Source organism: Peromyscus leucopus, chromosome 13, assembly GCF_004664715.2.
Source record: "Peromyscus leucopus breed LL Stock chromosome 13, UCI_PerLeu_2.1, whole genome shotgun sequence".
NCBI lineage: Eukaryota > Metazoa > Chordata > Mammalia > Rodentia > Cricetidae > Peromyscus > Peromyscus leucopus.
Window position 1 is genome coordinate 58,513,803 of NC_051074.1, and position 22,049 is coordinate 58,535,851.

The following is a 22,049-nucleotide window of genomic DNA, read 5'->3' on the forward strand; positions in this document are numbered from 1 at the left end:
TCTGGCCAGATAAGACTCCAAGGCACTCATTATCCAGCAAGAGATAAAGATCTATTTCATGAAAAGCACTCCGAATTATCTACAGATGTCCATTGCCCCGAGCCCCTACTGAGCCCAGCTACAGCTCAGAGCCTCTCTCCAGAGAGACCAAATCAGAAGAAAACGTAACCTGAGCCTGGCAGTGGTGGCGCACGCCTTTAATCCCAGCACTTGGGAGGCAGAGGCAGATGGATTTCTGTGAGTTCCAGGCTAGCCTGGTCTACAGAGCAAATTCCAGGACAGCTCGGGCTACATACACAGAGAAACCCTGCCTTGAAAAACAAGAAAAGAAAAAACAACTTGGGTGTGACAACTCACTGTTGCTCAGGGTGCTGATATTGGCATATGTTCTGAGGTTTACTTAAAATATAAACCGAAGTGGACTCAGACTTTCCTTATATAGATTTGTATTCTATCCACCTGAATGTGAACTGAGTCACAGCCAAGGGATCTTAAGAATCTTGGACAGCCCCAACGGGTATTTACAGCAGATGAACATCAACCACTATTTATATTAGCAGGAAAAATGAGGTGCACCCTAGCCTAAGAAGGTTGTACCCAACTGGAAATCCAGTTGTTCATTAAAACGAACCACCTCCAAGCGCCCAGAAAATATACTACAGTCTCCTGACTTTAACAACGAGGTAGAAACGAGGTTAAATGAGAATCACAAATAGACTTTTAATTCAAAAGAACTCCTTTCCTGGGCTAAAGGAAGCTGCTTATCTTGCACCCAGAAAAGAAGCTGTGGTGGTCCCTGGGGGTCATCAAAGGTGGATGAAGTCTCGGGCGACAATGACTGCAGGCCGCCTTCCTCTGTGCTTTTCCAGCTCATTCAACTGCAGTTTGACAAACAAGGTTAGAAACTGAACCTTCCTACACTGACAATTAATTCTTCTGGAAAAGAATCACTAAGCGGTGGTGTCTCTATAGTTTCCACTTGGTTGAAAACACAGCATTTTAGTTTCCTATGTGAGAAGGAAACTGGACAGCAAATTACACTGAAAACTTCTTGTTTTCTGCCAGAGACATCACCTAGAAGCCCAGTGTCTCTCGTTCTTTGTGTGTGTGTGTTTTCTTCTTCATGGTCGATTTTCCTAGGAGTTTGCACTTTGTTTTTAGGTTCAGGGCAACGAGCTGTTACTGAAACGACTCTTTCCCGCGCAGTATTAATATAACTTGATTAATGTGGCATCGTTAGATAATTCAGGTTCTTCTCTGGCAAGAGTGGAGACCAGGCTTTGTGTCAGAGGCAAGCTAGCTTTTTCTGCAAAGGTCCAAATGGTAAATATTTGAGTTTTGCCAGACAGGTGGTCCGTGGGCAACTGTTCAGAAACCATCTCAGACAGTGGATACATAAACAAGAGTGGCCGTGTTCCAGTCAAACTGTACGTATGGGTGGAATTCATGTTTCGTACCATTTCCACATGTCAAAAAATATTCTTTTTTTTTCTTTTAACTTTTAAAAATGTGAAAGACACTCTCAGCTTGTAAACTGTAGAAAAATAGATAAGGAATAAGATCCCATATAGAGTGAGGTGTTCACACTAATCCACATTGTAGTCAGTAATTGCTATAGAGAGGTCTAAACTAAATGTAAATCATTCAATATTGTCTTGTTTGAATTCCTATCAGGAATCTGTAGGTTGCTGAACCTTGATTTTTCTTTTTCTTTTTTTCCTTATAGTTTCAGGTTAGCGTACAAAATGATAGCATTTTCACACCTATGTGTCCTTGCGCTTTGCCACCACCCACACCCTGCCCCCACGCCCCTCTGGCTGGCTCCTCTCTCTCCCTCCGGCAGTCAGTCCACTCCTCCGCGTCTTTCTTTTTTTAGTGTCTTATATCATCCCAGCCTGACCTCAGTCTCCTGCCTGCACAGTTGAGGATGACCTGGAATTCTGAGTCTCCCGGTGTCCAGCTTCTAAGCACTGAGGTTACAGGCTGGCGTCGGGACACTTCTGCTTCCCCTCCGGATCACACTTGTTCCATTGCCCACTTTCTCTTTCCTTCCAAGTTTCTTCTTCCCTTTTTGTGATATCGTTTTTTTGGTTTCATGCAATCCCACACTCATAACTACAATCACATATTCCAAAATCTGGGTCCCCACACATAAAAGAAAACATATAATATTCTGTAGTTGGTTGTTTTGCTCTTTTGGGGGGCCCACCACCCAGATCCCAAATAAATCACACAAAGAGGGTTATTCTTAAATAGAAATGCCCAGCCTTAGCTTGGCTTGTTTCTTGCTAGTCTTTCTTTCTTTCTTTCTTTCTTTCTTTCTTTCTTTCTTTCTTTCTTTCTTTCTTTCTTTCTTTCTTTTTTAAGATTTGTTTATTTATTTATTATGTATATAGTGTTCTGCCTGCAGGCCAGAAGAGGGCACCAGATCTCATTACAGATGGTTGTGAGCCACCATGTGGTTGCTGGGAATTGAACTCAGGACCTCTGAAAGAGCAGCCAGTGCTCTTAACCTCTGAGCCATCTCTCCAGCCCCTTGTTAGTCTTTCTTAACTTTAAATTATCCCCTGTACCTTTTGCCTCTGGGATTTTTCCTTTTCTTACTTCTGTAATCATACTTTCACTCTCTGTGACTGGCTGGGTGGGTGACTGGGTGGCCGGGTGGCTGTGTGGCTGTGTGGCTTGGTGGCTGTGTGGCTGGGTGACTGGGTGACTGGGTGGCTGTGTGGCTGTGTGGCTGTGTGGCTGGGTAGCTGTAGTGCTGGGTGGTTGGGTGACTGTGTGACTGTGTGGCTGTGTGGCTGGGTGGCTGGGTAGCTGTGGTGCTGGGTGGTTGGGTGACTGTGTGACTGGGTGGCTGTGTGGCTGTGTGGCTGGGTGGCTGGGTGGCTGAGTGGCTGGCTGGGTGGCTGGGTGGCTGACACTTTGCACCCTCTCCTCCTTGTTCTCTGGCTCTTTCTTTCTTCTTCTCCCAGATTTCTCCTCCCATTTATTCTCTCTGCCTGCCAGCCCCGCCTATCCTTTCTCCTGCCTCCCTATTGGCCATTCAGCTCTTTATTAGACCAGTTAGGTGTTTTAGACAGGCACAGTAACACAGCTTCACATAGCTAAACAAATGCAACATAAAAGAATGCAACACATCTTTGTATCACTAAAGCAAATGTTCCACAGCATAAACAATGTACACAACTTAAAACAATATTCTACAACAGTATTCACCTTTCTGAGCCTGCTTATTTCACTTAACATGATGACGTCCAGTTCCACTCATTTCCCGCTGAATACTGTGATCCAATTTTCTTTAAAGCTACATGCACTTCTGTAACTTACATTGTGCACATGTACCACATTTTTTAAAATCCATTAATCTATTGATAGATAGCTGGGCTGGTTCTAAACAGCCATAGCATCAAATACAGATGTGCAAACCTTGCTGTGTTTTGAATCAGTGTGGTGAACTATTCCTTTACACTATGTGAAGATGTGTCACTGTGGTTGGTTTAATAAAAAGCTGAATGGCCATTAGCTAGGCAGGGAGAGGTTAGGCAGGGCTTCTGGGGACAGAGAGGACTCTGGGAAGAAGAAAGGTGGAGTCGCCAGCCAGATGCAGAGGGAACAAGACATGTAGGAGGGGAGGGAAAAGTTAAGAGTCATGTAGCAGCACATAGATATTAATTTGTTATAAGAACTAATGAGACCAGCCCAAGGTATAGGCCAGACTTCCATAATTAATAATAAGTCTCCATGTCATTTTTTTGTGAGCTGGCAGCACCCCTCCCCCCCAAAAAAATCCATCTACAACTCAGAGTCCCTTCAGTATATACCCAAGAGTGATAGAACTTTGCTATGTGGAAGTTCTAGTTCCTGGGGGTTGCCCCCCCCTTTTTAAAGATTAATTTTTACTTTATGTGTATGAGTGTATGGCTGCATGTACACCATGTATGTACTGAGTGCCTGTGAAGGCCAGAAGAGGCATCTGACTATGTAGAACTGGAGTTACAGATGGTTTTGAGTCACCATGTGGGTGCCAGGTACTGAACATGGGTTCTCTACAGAAGCAGCAATGCTCTTAACTGCTGAGTTCTCTCTCCACCTGCCCTCGCCCCCTGATTTTTGTTTTATTTTGTTTGGAGGTAAAGTTTCATGAAGCTTAAATTAACCTCTAACTTCATTTGTACTGGAGGATGACCTTGAACTTCTGACCCCTCTGCTTCTGTGCCCAAGGACAGGGATTACAATAATCACTTCTATGTTGCATTGTGGATTGAACCCAGGGCCTAGTACATGCTAGAAAAACACTACCAACTGGGCTACACCCTCAACTTCCTGTGAAAATTTACACTTCCAACAACAATAGATACAGTTCACCCTATTCCCCAAGCTCCCTCTCATTTCTTTTCTTGAAGAGGGCCATTTGACAGACTTTAATTTGGAGTTCCCTTGTCAGTAATGCTGAACACATTTTTCAAGTGTTTTATTGGCCATTTGTATCTTTTTATTCTGTTCATTGGTTCATTCATTCATTGGATTGATTTGTTTTATTTTGTCTTTGGTTGTGTTTTGTTTTGGTGTTTAGTTTAATTGTAGGTTTTTCTTTCTTTCTTTCACTTTTCATTTTTTGGAAGCAGGCTCTCCTGTAGCCTTGGGAGTCACCTTAAAATTCTGATTTTCTGGCTTCCACCTCCAAAGAGCTGGGATTACAGGTATGCGCCACAGTGTCTGTCTTAGGTGGTTCTGTGGATCAAACCAAGGCCTTGCTTGTGCTAGGCAAGCACTCGGCCAACTGAGCTACATCCCCAGTCCTGACTTGTACAATTCCCTGTGTGTGCTAGATACAAATCTAGTAGGATTTGTATTCGGTGAAAGTTTTTTCCCGGTGTTGTAGTCTGTCTCTTCTCTCTGGTGGTTAGTCACTGTGTGGAAACCTTTCAGTTTCTGAAGCTTTACTTGGTCAGTTTTTGGGATTACTTCTTGTGGAGTCCTACTGGCATCCTTCTCAGAAAATCCTCCCTGATGTCTGTGTCTTGAAGAATTCTAGGTGTATTTTCCCCTAGTAATGGCAAAACTAACGTCTTTGGTCTACTTTGAATTGATTTCTTTGTTCAGGATAAGAGACCAGGATCCAGCTTCTTGCTTCTACATGCAGAGGTTTACTTTTCCCCAGCACCCTTTATTGACGAGACAGTCTTTCCTCCAATGTATGCTTTTGAAACCTCTGTTTAAAAAATAGATGACTCTAAGTGTATTGGTGTATTTCTGGGTCATCTATTCAAGTCTACTGGTCTACAAGTCTGGTTTATTTTTGTTTTTGTTTGTTTTGTCGTGGATATGCTGCTTTGTTATCTTGGCTTTGTAATATAATTTGAGATCAATTGTTATGATATCTTCAAATTGTCCTTTGTGTTAAAGACTGTTTTAGTTATTTAGGGTCCTTTGGCTTTCCATATGAATTTTAGGATTTTTTTTTCTAGTTTTGTGGAAATTATCATTTGAATTTGTTGGGAATTGAGCTGAGTCTTAGATTGCTTACATAGCATTTTAAAAACAATATTAATTCTTCAGTCCATGATGAGAGAGATCTTTCATCTCCTAGGGTCTTTTTAATTTATTTCTTCAGCATCTTAAAGTTTTTGTTATAGGGATCTTGGTTATGTTCATTCCTAAATATTTTATTCTTTTGAAACTATTCTGAATGAAATATTTTCCCCTGTTGTTCTAGGCAAATTCATTATTGCTATTTAAAAAAAAAGATACTCTTTTTTCTTTAGTTTGTTTTTGTTTTTTGGAGTTTTTTTTTTTTTTTTTGAATACTGGTTTTGCTGAGTGTACCTACTAATTTTGAGAGTTTCTGCGAAGTCTTTAGACTCTTTTAACTACAGGATCATCACATATAAAAATAGGGAGAACTGGATTCCTTCCTTCCCTTATTCATATCTCTTTCATTTCTTTTTCTTGTTTTACTGTTCTAGATGTGATTTCTAGCACTACATTGAATAAGAGTAAAGAGTAGTCAGCCTTGTCTTGTTTCAGAATTTAGAAGAAATAATATTAGCTATAGGGCCTGATTATGTTGAGGGACATTTTTTTCTACTTCTGTTTTTTTCAGAGATTTTATTATTTGTCAAGGTTGAACTTGGTCAAAGGTGTTTTGGTCTTGGATTTTCAAAGTTCTATATAAGGTCCTAAAGAGGGAGACTCCTCGGGGAGTCTTGATGAGCATGACTGGCAAGAAGCTGTGAGATTCCTTCAGGTTCTGTTTTGTCTTAATGTTGCTTTGAATTTGGTTTCCAGTTCCTAATTAGCCTGCAAATGTCCTGATAAAGACAAACAGCTAAGAAGAAGACCTGTTTGTTTATTCAGATCTATCTCCACAAAAGCATGGCCCACTGCTTTGAAAACTCCAAGTGACAAAGTCAGCTACTACCACACACAACAAATTAGATACAAGTAGTCTAGTGGTACAGCCTTGAATCTCAGCTGCCTTGGGGTCCGAGACAGGCTGACCCCAGGTTCAAGTCCAGCCTATGCTGCATAGTGAATGTAAGCCAACCTGAGTCATTTAGTAAGACTATATCTCAAAATAAAAATAAGGGATAGAGAAACGGCTCGGCAGTTAGCAAAGAACCCAAGTTCCATTCCAGCACCAAAGTAGGGCAGCTCACCACTGCCTGTGACTCCAGTTCCAAGGGATCTGATGCTATCTTCTAGTCCCCAAGGGCACTGAGTGTACATTCACAAACCCACACCCACCCACAACACGCATAAGTTTATTAAAAATAAAAATTAAAAAATAAATTAATGAAAAATAAAAACTGGGTTGGAAATGTAGTTCAAAGGTAAAACATGTGCCTCACATGCTCAAGGCCCTAGGTTTAACTCCAGGACTTCACAAAGCAAGCAAACAGAAATGAAAGACGGTCACATTGTGGTTATCAAGGTTCTACTAGGAATATATGCTCGTTCTAATTAAAAATTTCTGCCATAAGAATGCTTTAATTTCTGCTTTTCTCTAAAGGAAACTGAGAAGGGATTCATGTACGGATAGAGTAACTGGAATGGGAAGAATATAGAAGGCCTTATTCCACGGAAATTGAGTCTTTCGTAAGGAAAACCAAGAGACAAGGCAAACCAGCAGAAAGCATTGTATCCTTGACCTTAGGTTCCGACGGAAATGTGTGCATGTAAATGATTTGAGAGTCCTGACTGGCTAGCCTTGCTGGCAAGTGGGAGTCCCTTCTTTCAGGACCCCCTAGCTGCTGTAGCTCTTTTATGTTCCTCCTTAGGTGCTGTTCCAAAACTTAATCAATCTCTTTAGCCAGCTTTGATCTACTTCCAAAGGATTCTTCTCATACTCCTTCAGTACGAGCACTCGATATCCTCTCTTAAGGATGTAATCAAAAATTGTATCCTAAAACTCACAATAGTTTAGTAGCCTGGTGAGTTGCCATGGCAACCTTTAGCTTACTGGAAAAAGAGTAGCAAGGGTTTCTATCTTGTTTCTGTCATGGTGCTACACAGTCCTGTCCCATCCTTTGGATCCTAAGATCAGTGCTAATTCTTCTCTTTCAGATTGCTTCTTTTATTTCATGAGGTGACATTGGAGAAAGCTCTCTCTCTCCTCTCTCTCTCTCTCTCTCTCTCTCTCTCTCTCTCTCTCTCTCCCTCTCTCCCTCCCTCCTCCCCTTTCCTTTCTGAAACTGAAGTGATTACAATCAAAGGACATTTTATTGTAGTAGGTAGTTTTGCTTTGGCTTTTGAATTTTTTTATGCTCCTTCATTCTTTTTTATATGATAGATAAGTATGATAAACTTAAAACTGAGTTTCACAATATCAGGCACGCTACCATCATGACATAAAAAAAGCCAGTGACTCATTTAGAAAGGATGCTGTTGTACCCAGAGAAGAATCTAGGATCTAACTATGTACAATGCTTTCCTGCTGCCCTTGGTACTTTAGGCAAGTGAGGGCAGAGACCTAGCAAAGACAAAGTCTGTCCTTCAGAGTTCACCAGAGAGCTGCAGCATTGCAGATGATGAAAGCTGGATCCTTTTGGCTTAATCTTTCCATTACCTTAAATCAAAGATCCTTTCTTGTGACAACCCATTCAATACTTGAAGTCTAAGAAGAACATGGAGAAAAAAAAGCTCTGTACTAGAAGGTCTCCAAGCTCTGCTTTCCTCTGAGCTGCTTTTGTGGGCATAACCTTTCACACCAGAGTTTCTAATTTAGAGCCTCCTTTGACATGGCTACAGGCTTTGACTTTCTCTTATGACATTCTAGAAGGTTTACTTTTAATTCTCAAGTTGACACAGCTAAAATTGCCTGTGAAGAGTCTCAGTGAAGGATGGTCTAACTCAGGTTGAACTGTAGATGTGTCTGTGGGGGATTGTCTTGATAGTATTGATTTATGTGGGAAGACCTGTTGTTCAAATCTTAGATGGTCTTTTAATAAAAAACCCAGAGCCAGATATCAGGCTGAAAACTGAAAGATCAGAGAAGCAGAGCAGCCAGCCACTAGTTCTTACCTCTATGAGATGCTCAGCCTAAAGAGAGTGATTTCTTGTTTCCTCACGCCTTGTATACCTTTCTCTGCCAGGACATCACTTCCTGGGATTAGAGGTGTGTGTGCTTCCCAGTACTGGAAATAAAGGTGTGTGCCACCACTGCCTGGCTCTGTTTCCAGTGTGGCCTTGAACTCACAGAGATCCAGATGGATTAAGGGTGTGTGCCACCACTGCCTGACCTTTATGTCTAATCTAGTTGCTGGCTCTGTTCTCTGATCCTCAGGTGAGTTTATTAGGGTACACAATACATCACCACAAAGACCCACCCCATTATGAGTTGTACCATTCCCTGGGGTTGGGTTATGGACTGTATAAGAGTGAAGAAAATGATCTGATTAGTAAGCATGCCTGCGTTCATTTTTCTGTACTCTTGACTGGAGATGTGGTGTGACTATCTGGGACACATTTCTATTTCCTTGACTTCTGCTATAATGGAACAAACGTAGATGTTTAAACCAAATAAGCCCTTCTCCCTTGAAGTTACTTTTGTGGAGGTATTTTTATCACAGCAACAGGATAGAAATTAGGGCAAATTATCTTACTTATGAACACTACTGGTTCCCTGTGGTTTTTATTTGTAAATTAGCCAGATTTCTAGACAAAAGCAGACAATATTGTTCACTTTCATCCCATATCCCAAGTCTTCAGTTAGCATAACTAGAAATGTCCAGTATCTAGACTTTTTGTCAACAAATGTGGACAAAATTTGATGAATCAATAAAGTTCATCTCTGTGGTGGTAATCTAATTGTACTGAATTATTATTTTGATTGTATGTTAATAAATAAAGTTGTCCGGGGGTCAGAGCTATTAGAGCCATAGCAAGAGTGTGGCGGTGGTGGCACACGCCTTTAATCCCATAGATATCTGTGTGTTCAGGGTCAGAGCTATTAGAGCCATAGCAAGAGTGTGGCGGTGGTGGCACACGCCTTTAATCCCATAAGATCTCTGTGTGTTCAGAGATATAGCCAGCATTGGAGACATATGCCTTTAAGACCTAGGGGGCTGTACATTCAGACAGTGACGAGGCAGTCATGTGTTTGGGTTTACAACCAATGAGAAGGCAGAACAACATACTATAAAAAAACGAACCGACAGGAAGTAGGTCTCTTTTCGCGAAGCTGGGACAGCAGGAGGAAGGGTGAGATTTTAGCTCTGAGCTCTGACCTCTCGGCTTTCTCTTTTACATTGTTTCTGTGTTTCTTATTTAATAAGACGGTTGGATACATCAATACATCTCTCCTGGGATCATGAGGTGGCCCAGCAGTTAAGAACACTGCCTTAGCCAGGTGGGGGTGGCACACGCCTTTAATCCCAGCACTCGGGAGGCAGAGGCAGGAGGATCTCTGTGGGTTCGAGGCCAGCCTGGGCTACCAAGTCAGTTCCAGGAAAAGGCACAAAGCTACACAGAGAAACCCTGTCTCGAGGGAAAAAAAAAAAAAAAAAAAAAAGAACACTGCCTTCTCTTTCATAGGATCTGGGTTTGGTTCTCCACATCCACATGGTTGCTACAACTGTTTGTACCTCCAGTTCCAAGGGATCCAATGCCCTATTCTTGTTGCAGGATATTTGATCATACTGTGTGTGAAGGTCTAGACTTGACTTTAAAGGCTCCATCTTAGGGAAAGGGCCACCATCTCAGACCACCTGCTGTACTCAGTTCCAAGAAGGACCTCAGGAATGTGCCATGACAACTTGAATGGATACAGAGCAGTATCCTCCCTCAGACATCCTGTCTGCAGTTTATGGCCCTTAAAGATATCTAGATAATCAAGCTGAGCAGTCCAGATAATCCTGTTCAGTGGGTTATGGTTCCTCGCCCAAAGTCTAACCCAATGGTTTCAAATGTGTTTTTGTACCCAAGGTCTAGACCAATAGTTTCAAAAAATCACCTTGCTCCATATCCCTTCTGCCCAATTCCAAGCATGTAATTCCCGGCTTGTGGTTTTTCCTTATAAAAACTCTCTACATCTGGGCTCATGACCACCACCACATTTCATTCCAGCTGCCGTGTGGTGGCCCAGGTTGAACCTGAATAAAAGAACCCTTATGTGCTTGCATCAGAAACTGGCTCCTTGGTGGTCTCTGGGGGTTTTGTGAAATGGGCACAACACTGTGAACCCTGAGATTTCATTATTTAAATAAAATCAATGATAGGTCAAGAAGTGGAGCAAGCAACCAGTTGACTGGAAGTAACCACAGAGAGTGAGGGAAAGTCGGGAGATCAGAGAGAGAAAGAGAGAGAGAGAGAGGAGGGAGGGAGGGAGAGAGGAGGGGAGAGAGGAGGGAGGGAGGGAGAGATAGAGGAACAGGAAGTATATGGGAGGGACATTCAGTTGGAGGAGTTTTGTATCAGATGACATAGGAGAGAGCCCTCTATCTGAGATGGAGGTCAGCTGGCTGCTTTCCCTGCCTCTCTGAGCTAGCAGGTTTTCACCCCAGCATCTGGCTCCCGAGTCTTTATTGGTAAAATAAAAAGATAGAGACTTAGTTAAAACAACATTTACCTCCCTACATTTTTCTTGTCTTCAAAGCCAGTGGATGGCATTGCCAAGTTTGGCTGCCAGCTCAGGAGGGACACTGACCTTGGACCATGTTAGTAGCAGCTTTTGTTTGGAGAAACAATTGTTTTCTAAGAACAAGCAACCCCTTGGGCTCTCTCCTTTCATAACCTGGGCTGGGTCTCACCCTGTGGTCCCTTTCCTATTGTTCCAGCGCAGAGCAGGAAGTGTCTCCTTAACAGTTTACAGCTTCCCTCTCCGCTCAGGCTGTGGCTATGTTTCTGGTGTTCTTTTTCTCTCCACCTTTTACGTTTCTGTATTTCTGTGGGCCCTGCTTGCTCTTTTCTTTACAGGTTTATATAAGAATAAGCACTAATAACAATGCCACAGATTCAATGTTATGCCGTCATAAAATTTCCTTTGAGAAAGAAATTGGTCCATTGCTTTTTAGCTTTGCCTCAGGAAAGTTCTTGAGGCACAGGCTGGAGGCAGCCAAATTCCTTGCCAAAGTGTCATGCAAATGGCCTCTGTCCTAGTTGCTAGTAGAGACCTTATTCCCTCTGAAACCAGGTAAGCTGGGCCTCTACCTTCTGCATGACTCTGAGCAGTACTGTTTCCAAACCCCTGCGACAAGGTCTTACTAAGCTCTGCTTGTAGCATCCAACTGTTTTTTTTTCTAGTCCTAAATTCTCAAGTTTTCCACATAAAAACAAAAACAAAAACAAAAACAAAACAAAACAAAAACCAAGTTTAAAAAAAACCCAACCAACCAACCAACCAACCAACCAACCAACCAAACAAACAAACGAACAAACCAAAACTAACCCACCAGCATGGTTAACTTCTTCTCAGCAGCAGTGCACTTTCTAGCCCTGACGTCTGTATTGGGTACTTTTTGTTGCTGTGCTAACACACCATGACCAAAAGCAATTTATGGAAAAAAGGGTTTATAACATTGGCTTATGGTTCCAGAAGGGGAATCTATGAGGAAGGCATGGGAGCCGTCGACAGGTAGGAAGCTGAGGAAGCTGAAAGGTCACGTCTTTAACAGTCAGCTGAAAGTACAGAGAGGAGCCGGAAGCGGATGAGGCTGTGGCCTCTCCAAGCCCACACACAGTGACATACTCCATTTCTCTATCCAGTCTTTGCTTCCTAAAGGCTCTATCGCCTCCGAAAACAGTACCCACCAACCAGGGACCAAGTGTTTAAATAACCTGAGCCTATGGGGAGAATTTTTCATTCAAACGGCTACCTCTGCTATCAACATTCTTTACATGGGCAGGGTCTTTCCCTGGCCTAGAACTTGCCAAGTCGGTTGGGCTGGCTGACCACTGCCAGGGATCCATTTGTCTTTGTTTCCCCAGCATTTTTTTTTTTTTTTCATGATCTAGAGATCAAACTCAGTCCCTCATGCTTGGAAAGTAAGTGTTTACTGCCCTAGCCAGACAATCTCTCCCCTTCACTCCCAGCTGGTTTTGAGACTTACTGTGTAACCAGGTGACTGGCCTTGAACTCACAGAGATCTGCCTGCCTGCCTTTGCCTCCTGAGTGCTGGGATTAAAGACATGGGCCTCCACTGCTGCCACCACCACCACCACCTGAGATACCCCCCCTTCTTTGAGGCAAGTTCTCCCAATAGCTCAGGCTATCCTTCAACACACAGACACACAATTTAAAACACACACACACACACACACACGCACGCACGCACGCACGCACGCACGCATGCACGCACGCGCGCACACACACACACACAAAATTTAAAATGGCAAAATAACTAATAGATTGGCATCAAAGGAAAAAAATGCAGAAACCACTTCACCAATCAACAGATGTGAAACAAAACTCTGACTCACATTACTGGGGATAGACATGTAGCTCAGGTTATTGTTTGCCTAACATGTTCAAGGCCCTGTGTTTGGTCACTATGACATTCCTACCTCCAAAACAGACAGACAGACACAGATACACACACACACACACACACACACACACACACACACACACACACACACACACACACACACGCCCCTGCCTAGCACAGAATGTCAAGACTGAGGAAAACTAGCACTAACCAACACCTATAACTCCGGATGAGCCCCTGGTACTAATTTTACGGTTCACATGCCTGCCCTGTTTCAGTGGATGACAAACATTCCTGAGGATTCCATACGGCTACTCTTGCCCCCCTCTCCTGGATCTTTCTCCTGAAGTTCCTTCTCAGTCACATGCTTTCTGAAGGAAGAGTTTGGACATCTGAGCTTGATACTCACTCACCTCCTACACTGGACAGCCAGGAGTGTCTGAAGTTGGAAGAGGGCTGTAATCAACAATTAATTCCCACTTCAGCTTTCCAATAGCTGGAGTTGGAGTTTCTACCCAGGAAGTGGACCCCTCTGTGTACTTCATAGTTTACACTGACCCGAAATGCCTACCCATCTGCCTGGGCTTGTAAGTAATTTTCTTTTATCTCTAAAATAGGACCTTTGTTACAGCTAATCTCCAGGTGCAATATTAAAAAAAAATAATAAAGAGCATAGAGCCATGCCAAGGAAGATGTAGAAAGCAGAATTTAAACTTACACATTTTCTTTGTTCAATAATAAGTCCTCAGGAAATGTTAAATACTAATTCAGGACCATAGCTTTTTTTTTTCCTTCATCTTTTTTGACTCATCTAGTAATGCCAGTATTATGAATACTACACATGCTTTTAACATGTCTTAATGTGTATACTTTTCTTTGTGTGTGTGTTATATTCATGTGTGTACAGATGCACATCTTTGTGTGTGTGTGTGTGTGAAGACCTGGCTGGGTCAGCCTCTGGTGTCTTTCCTCATGAGTCATCCGTCTTCGTATCTTTTGAATATTTTTCCTCCAGACAGGTCTCTCATAGGCCAATTAGGCCTGAGAGGCAGGAAGGCCAAGGGGTCCTCCTGTCTCTGCCTCCCCGGCATTGGAATTACAAGTGTTGCCACAATGCTTGGCTTGTGTTTTACTTTCTTTCTATGTGAGTGCTGGGGATAGAACTTAACAGTGAAGGTCAGAGGACTCCTTGTAAGACTTGCTTTTCTGCTTCTACTGTGTAGGTCCTAGGAATTTAACTCAGGTTTTGTTATTTTGAGACAGAGTTTCTCTGTGTGGCCCTGGCTGTCCTGGAACTCACTCTATAGACCACACTGACCTCAAACTCAGAGATCCACCTGCCTTTGCCTCCTGAGTGCTGGAACTGAAGGTGTGTGCCCAGCTAACCAAGGATAATTTTTAGTGGTCAGTTTGTCTTGACTGTTTTGAGTATAACCTACAATGTAAACCAACCATTTGGGGATGAATGATCAATTGCAAGAGAGAAGGTGATACCAACAACATACCCTTTTCATCACTATTTTGCATATATTATTTACTTAATAATTTTATACATGTTTTTCTGATCTGTGTGAATATATTGCTAAGGTGCTAACTACTTTCAGAGTATTTACTATAGAATTACTGAATTACTGTCATGTGGGAAACTAGATGCGTATGGACCACTATCTTAGAAAATTATATATATGTCACAGTCGGAAAGAAAACATTTGGTTGCTGCTTCCTTCTGATCTGATTTGAAAGGTTTTTCCACGGAGTTAACAGCTGAGGGTTGTAGCTCTGTGGTAGAGCACTAGCTTGGTATACAAGAAGCTCTGGGTTCGGTCCCTGGCAACCTTCATTCTCCTGTACAAAGAAAGTTAACTCACACATGTAATTCTTTTGTACAATGCTGCTTCACATAATGCCTGCTTGACAATTGTGTCATCTTCTCAACACTCTGCATCATCCTAGAATCTGGACACTGATAGAAAGTGTGAAAGGAAATCATGTGGACAGTCTGCGTCATATTTCGTTCCTTACAGTTTTGATGGTAGGGACTAAGAAAACCACGGGTCAACACTGGGCATCTATTAGAGAGATGGCGAAGAATCGGCCACCTCTGGTTTGTTTCTTCCTCTGTGAAATTGTTTCTTGAAATCCAGACGTGGATAAGTGACTGCCAGAGAGTGAAGACTCGTGACGCCATGGCTGACAACCTGAGTTTGCTCACTGGAGCTCACATGATACAAGGAAAGAACCAACTCAACAAGCTCTCTCCCTGCTTTTACAGGCATGCCCCCACCCCTATGTCATAACATACACAGTAAGAACAAGTTAAGTTACGCTGAAAGTACTAGACCTACCTAAAATTAAGGCTTCAGATGAGTGATTCCTTTTGCGCACAAGAAGCATTTTTATGTGACACATACTTTATCTTCTTTTCTAGACTTAGCAGTTTCTACATTTGTTAATCAGCCAGGAGTTTAGAAAGGGATTTGAAAGAGAAAGGGTCAAGGCACATGAATCTAATGTTCAAGGTCAACAAAAATTTTCCTGGGATAATTAGTTTCTTTTTCTTTCCCTTTTCCTTTCTCTTTTTTCCTGGAACTTTCTATGTAGACCAGGCTGGCCTCAGACACACAGAGATTTGTTTGCCTCTGCCTCAGGAATCAGTTTTTCACTCTGTAGTAATGCATGTTGTGTCTTCACCAAAATAGTACCTAGAAGTACCCAGCCACTGAACATTGCTCAGTAATGACTTGAACAATATCAAACTTCAAATATTTTAAAGTAGGGAAACACAAAGCTGTGCCATAGAGACATTAAAAATCCTGAGCATGGCCTTGGTGGCAATGTCTTAAGTCTAGGGTGGGTTGGAGGGAAGATTTGTCCTGGCAACAGTTATTCAAGGTGTTAAGTCCAATGAAAAAAAGGAAGAAAATCTGCTTGACCTCTAGGTAGGGGAGAGGTCAAAACAATGTGAGCTCGAAGTACTGCAATAATGATGTTTTGGGGAAGCGTTTGTGATCTTAATTAACATCTTAACATTCTCTCCCATTAAATCTTGTTCTCCAGCCTGTTTCTCCATGTTGTGATTGTCAGGACCTGTTCATTCTCCTAGTATTTGTGTGTGTGTGTGTGTTTTCCTAGCAACGATCATTTATTCTTCAACTTCCAAACCTTACTTTATAATTTCATCAACTTTTATAGGACATGAGATTATCCTTGGCTTAAAAGGGAACTTCGAGTTTATACTTCTGGGTTGGTGGGTGTAGCTCAGCTGGTAGAACGTTCACCTAGCATGTACGAAGGCCTGGGTAAATTCTTCACCCCACGTAAACCAGGTGTAGAGGTCTGTCACCCCCAGTATTTAGAGAGGAGAAGTAGGGGATCATAAGTTTAAGATAGTCCTTGGCCTTTGCTGTGTAAAGAGTTTGAGCATAGCCTGGGCTATATAAGGTTCTCTATTTTCCAACAAAACCAAACCAAACAATCACATATCAATGATAAGTTTCACAATAAAATAATTTGATCAAGTGGGCTGTTTACTGCCATGAAAGAAGACAAACATTGGTTTGGACAGTTGCTGGTTCTTTCAGATCCACACATTTTTTAGTACTCCTAATCAAAAGCCTTAATCATTGTGTCAGAAAGCCTTTGGCATCTAAAGCTTATTTCCATCCCAGAACGAGTTTTCTTTCCCAATTATCTTTGGCTCTCTCAGATCTCTCCCTCTGATATCTTTGAACATCTGCTCATCTGGTTGCACAGACTCCAGTCTTTGCAAGTCGCTATTAGCTGCATGGCTCCACAGATCCTGCGCTTCGAGATGTTTGCCTTATCTTTGGCTGCAGTGACGCTTTATCGTTCCGTATCATTTGGTCTGGGTAACAATTTGGAATCTGTCTAAAGCAGATGGTTTTTAAAATTTTTAAAGCCAATCACATGTAAGCCATTAGTGACAATACTCAATGCAACACCTGAAGGATTTTTCTTTTATTGTGTTCATCCCAATCACTGAAGGAGTTTAAATGAAGCAGCCATATAAAACATTTATATATCTGTGCAGACTTAACTCAAGTTGAACACATTTCTAATAATATGTAGGCTATATTTAAGAAGGAAAGTTTATAACATCTGATAAGAAAGTTGATTTTTTTTCTATTGAACTCTACTAACTAGTTTCTTTTTATTTGGATGGATGTTTTTTTCATTCTTTTTCTACATTTTTTCCTTCCATTTTCCCTTTCCTCTAGGCTAACTTTCATCTTTGTCTCTGTAACTTCTTTTTCTTTCCCAACAGGAGGTAGTTAGCAGTGCACAGTGGCACATACAGACTGGGGATGCTGAGGCAGAATTCAAGGCCAACAGCAACTAAGAAAACCTTGTCTAAAAATATACACGAATGAATAGAACAACAGCAACAAAAGGGGATGATTAGCACAGAAGGGGAGGAATCACTGAGTCTTAACCCATTGAGGTTGTTAAAGCTTTAATAAAACACAGGCCATGGAGAGCAGCAGCAACCTCAATCCGATTTAGATAAGGAACACTGCCCGTTCTATTGGCAACAATGCCCAGCTCATGGCAAGGGTGCTATAAATTATCCAACCCTTTGTGGGGTTGCTGTAGGTTAATTTACAAGGCCTTGGAGAACCCTGTGGTGGTGATCTCCATTTGAACTCTATACACACCGTGAGGGAAACTGTAATGGGTTTGCTGTGCAAAAAGGACAAGTCCATGATCTACTTTCTCGATAGCCTCGGTATAGCTAGAGGTCAAAACAGGAAGTGCCATTGTTAATGTGCGGGAACATGAAAGCCCCATTCTTAAAAACACCTTGAACCTTCTTCCCCAGGAGGACATTTTGCCTTCAGGAACTTCGGGTGGGACCTTATGGCTTCCTGTGGTTTTTCTTCAAAGTGGTAAAGTTTGTTTTTGTTTTAAAATACAGCTTAAAGGAAATACTCTTAGCCATTTTAGAAGGGAATAACACTCAGCTGCTTTTAGATTGTTATAACCATCTGTGATCATTTGTCATATGTGGCTAAAAAGTGGCCAAGACTGATGAAATTCCACTTTATATTTAGAGAGAAGACTCAGTACATTTCTCCAAGGTAATTTCTTTTAAATCTCTACCTGTTTCTGGGAAGGTCCATGGCTGAGTGTGGATGATCTGCTTTCATGGCAGACATCTTCCTCCCAAACACACTTATGGTGAAAAGTTCAAGTGTTACGGGGTTTGAACTTGTTGATGCATAATTCCATTTTCCAGGCTCCTTGTGTACAAGTATTCACAAGTCATTTTTATAATATCTGTTGCCTTGGGATGGCATTTTAAATGAGGAAAAAAAACCCAAGTCTTCAACCAGAAAAATGAAGGTAAATTCAAGAAAGAAATAATATACTAAATATTGTTTTGACTTTTGTTTCTGTCCTTCCAAGGTTTTCATAGCTCATTTTTGACAGCAAATATTCTAGAATGACTCATCATTCAGAAATAAGGGCAGGCATTTTTTACAAGTAGAATGAATCAAAGCCACCTTTCTCATGTCTTGGTGGAACATGACTGTTGCAGGCATGGCTGTACTGATATCGGGATGGATAGATCAACGGTTGGTAGTTGTCCTTACTGTAAGCTTCCATCATACTGCAGCTACAGCTTAAGGCAGTAAGACAGCCCAAGTCAAAGTCCCCATATAATAGACCCGGAAGCAATGTAAGCCTTAGCTCCTCATACACCTAGTTCCAATCAAGGACTTGTTCCAGGGAACCTTTGGTGGATCCTCTTTGTGATCCTTTAAGCTCAACACATCTTGCTGATTGTTCCTTATAGTGATTTCTGCAGCCATGTGTGGAAGAAGAAATATCTCCTTACTGCTCTGTGCAGCTTTGGGTATGACTGTCCGTAAGGAAAAATGAACATTTTGTAGAAAGATTGACTTAATTTAATAACATTTTTTGAAATTATTGTTTTTTTTTAAATTACAGAAACAAACAAACAAACACTCAGTAAGCCTTAACGGAATAGAAGAGGGGGAGGGAACCATCACAGCCTACATTTGAGATGCTGATGTAATCACAGGGCTTCTACTGTGCCTGCCACCTTCTCCTTCCAAGATCATGGTGCACCTGCCCACTTCCTGTTTGACAAGGTGGTTGGAAATGTGGGTTTTATTTATGCTGTTGGAATTTTGAAATAGATTCAAAGGAAGGAAGCACTTGATTATAGAATGAAAGTTCTATTTGAAAAGACTATGGTAGTGTAGGTGCAAGTTTTTCTGTGTCCCACCCAGCCCGTGGTCAGGACAAATCTCTCTCACCTGCAGTCCCGTAGCCGCTTATAAAATAATCACACAGAGGCTTATATTAATTACAGACTGTATGGCCATGGCCTATGGACCAAGTGTCTTGTTAGTTAGCTCTTATAGCTAAACTCAGCCCATTTCTATTAATCTATATGTCTCCACATGTTCCATGGCTTTCCCTTTGTGCCATTACATGCTGCTCCCTGGGCAGCGGGATGGCATCTCCCTAGAATCTACCTTTCTCTTTCTTGTCCCTCTCCTTGGATTTCCCACCTGCTTCTAAGTTGCCTTGCCACAGGCCAAAGCAGCTTATTTATTAACCAATGGGAAAAACATATATTCACAACATACAGAAAGACATCCTCCAGCAGTATTTTTACAGGAAAATTAATAAGCTTAAAAAAATTCATTTAAAAAGTATTTTACAGCTTACAAATCACTTCTTTCATATAATATTATTTGAGGGTACAATGATGGAGGCCCAGGATTGTAGCCTGAACCTCTGCCAGAGGTGGCGTCCTAAGCCCTGCATCCCTCTCTCCTTCCTCTGTCCTTCTTTGTCATCCTCTCTGTGGTTCTGAAATACACCTCATGAATGTTGAAAAAAATAATAAATTAACAGTTTTTTTTGGGGGCAAATTTAGTATACTATTTGTCTTTGTGTTTTTAGCACTGAATTCTAAGTAAGTCAATTAATCCTTGTGGAGTGGCTGAATGGACACAACAAACATTAAGAGGCCAGTTGAAACAGAAGCATCTTTTCAGATATTACATGAAAATAGAAGATCAATATCATTGTTTAAAAATTTTAATTTAATTCAATGTAGTAGTTTGGACTGAAACCCAGTCTGTACAAATAACAAACAGCCACTCTACCATTGAACGACATGCCCAGACCTAATATTAAAGTTTTTAGGTAATTATTCAGTAGGGAATACTGTTAGAAGTTATTCACAATGCAGCCATCCATTTGTATCTATCAGTTGTCTATATACCTGTCATTAATCTTGTTAGCCTCCTTCCAAATAGCACATCTTAATCATTTATTGTCCACAGACTTTCAGGTCTTACTTTTTAATTATAATTTTAAAAGACTATGTCTTGTTGATAATTTAGATGTTAGAATACTTTATTTAGTATTAAAAAGTCTATTGGAATACAACAGATTAAATGATCAAAATTAGTCTGCAAGAAAATAAGGCTTTTCACTAACACACATTTACATCAGTTTTATTTATAGCTGTTATACTCCTTAATGAATTTCATGTTTATGAAAACATTAGCTGATCTTTTTTATATTATTATGTGCATATGACTTATCCATGTTTATATGTATATGTTTATATACCTTCATATGTATATATGTAATATATACCTGCTTATCAGACAGACATCCTAAATGTATTGAGCTTTATTTCAATTTTTAGAGGCAGAAGCATAGAGACAATGTGTTTATAACTCCCAACACCACCCAATTCCCAACTCCATCCCTGGCATGTGTGCGAACACACACACACACACACACACACACACACACACACACACCACACTTGCTCGTATACATGCATGGACACACACACACAATCTGTAAGGTCTCTAAGTAAATGTTTATATACAGGACTTGGAAAATAAAACTTAAATGAAGAATCAATTAATTGCTTTAAGACTAATATATATATGGAATTTATGGCCTTGGAAAATACATTGATGAGAAAAACAAATCTCAAAGAAGAAACAAATTTCATGGAGCCAAACCTCTAAAATCTGTAAGGAAAAAATATTCAGACTCATTTATTTATTAATATTTTGTGCTGCCAGAGATTGACCTGAGTGCCCAGCCCACCACTGAGCTGTGTTCCACGCTCTAGGGTCAGATCTAGAGTCTCATGATTCCATCAAAGGAAAAAAAATGCTGAACGATGGTTCAAGCTGGAACTCTGCCAACTTAGCTACTGCCCTCAAGGAACAATGCCCTCTAGTGATGAGTGACCAATGATGTATGACTATTCACACAGAATGACTGGGTGAGAATGGGAAGCATCCCCCAGAGTCTTATGCATAAGATAGAAAATCTTTCTGAGGGAATTAAGATTGATAGAGATAAGTTGATTGACAGAGAGGGTTTATATTGGTAGTGGTCAGCTACATTAATAGAGATGTGTTATATGGATGCAGATGAGCGGTATTGATAGAGATAATTAGTAGCGACAGACATGACTTACATTGATAGAGATGAGTTGTATTGATAGAGATGAGCTGTACTGATAATGATGAATCATACTGATAGAGACGAATATGTAGATAAAGATTAGTACAATTGAAAGCGATGAGTTGTGTTGATAGATATGAGAGGTACTGATGGAACTGAATCATATTAAGTTATCTTGATAGACACGAGCTGTGTATGCTCAGCATGTGAAACTCCATCCCTGGCTTGCACCTGGCCATGTTAATGTTGAGATACTGTGCTACACATACCTCGGATCTCCACTGTCCCAGCTTCAGTGGCCTCACCTCCAGTGTGCAGCTCGGGTCAGACTATCGATGCTCTCTAGGCTGCATTCCCCAGCAAATGATGGGGGAGAGGTGGGACACACTGGGAAGCAGAGTCAACAAAACTTTTTCTTTTCTCTTTCTCTTTTTTTTTTTTTTTTAAGAAAAAGACTTCAAAAAAAGGGAACCAAGATAATTTTCTAAAGAATCTGTGCCAAATTGAAAATAATAACAATAACAATAAATAAACGGTCGGGAGTTCAAAGAGTAAACTAAAACAGGGAGTAGAGGAAATCCTCTTTGTTTTGCTCAGCTAATGACTGCAAAGAGCTGGTTC

The 22,049-nt window shown here is 41.2% G+C and overlaps 1 protein-coding gene across 1 annotated transcript in view; it reads right to left on the bottom strand.

Annotated features, from left to right (window-relative positions):
- Slc39a10 (solute carrier family 39 member 10) overlaps positions 1-21,771 on the bottom strand; it is a 131,179-nt gene extending 109,408 nt beyond the window's left edge. Inside the window, exon 1 of the mRNA XM_028886514.2 lies at positions 21,698-21,771. The gene's annotated coding sequence lies outside the window, so the exon portion shown is untranslated. The remainder of the gene's footprint in view (positions 1-21,697) is intronic.
- Positions 21,772-22,049: the final 278 nt, after the last annotated feature.